This window comes from Dendroctonus ponderosae, unplaced genomic scaffold, assembly GCF_020466585.1.
Source record: "Dendroctonus ponderosae isolate FM_Combo_2020 unplaced genomic scaffold, Dpon_F_20191213v2 Dpon_F_20191213_12, whole genome shotgun sequence".
Lineage (NCBI taxonomy): Eukaryota > Metazoa > Arthropoda > Insecta > Coleoptera > Curculionidae > Dendroctonus > Dendroctonus ponderosae.
Window position 1 is genome coordinate 956,308 of NW_026017316.1, and position 2,153 is coordinate 958,460.

The following is a 2,153-nucleotide window of genomic DNA, read 5'->3' on the forward strand; positions in this document are numbered from 1 at the left end:
AATGCAAAAATTCAGGCAATTTTACTGGGAATTTTTTGGGGCAAAAATCCAAAAATCGTTTTTTCCGAATTTTTTCATTCCAATTTCATTCGTATACAAAAATCACATGCAAAAGTGGGCAGATTTTTTCGGAAATAAGTCCACAACTAAAATTTGGCATCAACGGAATTTTCCAAAAAATTCCCCAACTTTGACAAAAATGGGCCTGAAAGCGAAAATCGGCCGTAGTTCGCTTATCGTTGATTTCATCGAAAAAGTGGGTAGCAACGTTTTTATGTGCATTGACGCCCTCTACCCTGTGGTGGGCCTCAAACTTTGTCAGCGGCTTTACTTTGGGAATTATTGAAGATTTTTGCAAAAACACGTTTTTGACGTTTTTTTCTTAACCTGTCGCGGGGCAGGAATGCCAAATACGGGGTTTGCTAGCGTGAAGGATTTCCCATCTTTTATCAAGAGTGACGTTTTTCGATTGGGGGCTTAGTTTGAGCACAAGAAAATAAAATGCAAAAATTCAAGCAATTTTACGGGTTTCGACTGGGAATTTTTTGGGGCAAAAATCCAGAAATTGTTTTTCCCGAATTTTTCTTTCCAATTTCATTCGTATGCAAAAAACACATGCAAAAGTGGGTAAATTTATTCGGACATAAGTCCACAACTGAAATTTGGCATCGATGGGATTTTTCAAAAAATTCCCCAACTTCGAGAAAAATTGGACAAAAAGCGAAAATCGGCCGTAGTTCATTTATCGTTCATTTCATCGAAAAAGTGAATACCAACATTTTTATGTGCATTGACGCTCTCTATCGAGTGGTGTGCTTCAATCTTTTCTGGGGCCTTTATTTCGGGAATTATTGGGAGTTTTTGCAAAAACACATTTTTAACGTTTTTTCCTTAACCTTGCACGGGGCAGGCTTGCAAGATATGGTGTTTGCGGGCGCGAAGGATTTCGCAGCTTTTATCAAGAGTAAAGTTTTTCGATTGGGGGCTTAGTTCGAGCGCTAAAAAATAAAATGCAAAAATTCCGGCATTTTTACGGGTTTAAATATAAGTTTGCAAGCTGGTTGGTACGGTTTTTTGGCATTTTCTCAAAGACAAAATATAGGAAATTGCGAGACTGCCACTGTAAACGAGTGGCCATTTCGAACAGTTTATGGAGCGTAATATTTTTGGATTAAATGCACGGTTTTCCAGAAATAAATTATGTTAGTGAAAATTTAGTGCTTATTGGAGAATGACCCACTGTAGAGAAAAACCCATTACCACGATTTCTATGCGTATTTACCCTCTTTATCCCGCGGCAAGCACAGAAAAGTTTTCGCTTCCGCTCGCTTTTGTGTGAGAAAACTGATTTTCTGGCATTTATTCGAAAGCGAAAAAAATTGGAAGTTGAAAAAAATCTACTAGACACATTTGCAACCTGCGCCTATTTTATTAGGAGCACATTCTCTTCATCAACGGCCCTGTTTTCGAGAAAAAATAGTTGGTGAAAAATATCCGCTACCGCGAGAATGTCCCACTGTAGGCGACAAATCATTATTAGAATCTTCATGCGCTTTGACCTCCTCTGTGCAGTGGTGTGCATAAAAGTGCACCAGCTTTCCCAGTTTTGACAATATCAAAGGTTTTCTTTGAGAAAACCCGGCTTTTTGGCGTTTACTCAAAAGCGAAAAAATAATTAAAAAGTTGGAAACCACCACTGGAAACAAGTTGACGCTGCTAACTTTTTCTGAAGAGTAAGATTTTTCGATTAAATGCACGGTTTTCCAGAACAAAATTATGTTAGTGAAAATTTAGCGCTAATCGGAGAATGACCCACTGTAGAGAAAAATGCATTACCATTTTTTCTGCGCGCATTTGCAATATTTATCCCGCAGTGTGCACAAAATTGCCACAAATTGTTCATATTTGACAATATCCAAGCTTTGGGGTGAAAAAAGCTCATTTATCGGCAATTATTCGAAAACCAACGAAAATGAAAAGTTGAAAAAACCTACTAGACACATTTGACAACTGCGCACATTTTTCGAAGAAGAGCTTTTCTTGATTCGAGGGCCCGTTTTCGAGAAAAGAATAATTGGGGACAAATTTTCGCTAATCGGAGAATGACCCACTGGGGAGCAAAAATTGCAGAAAATCGGAAAAAACGCCTCTAA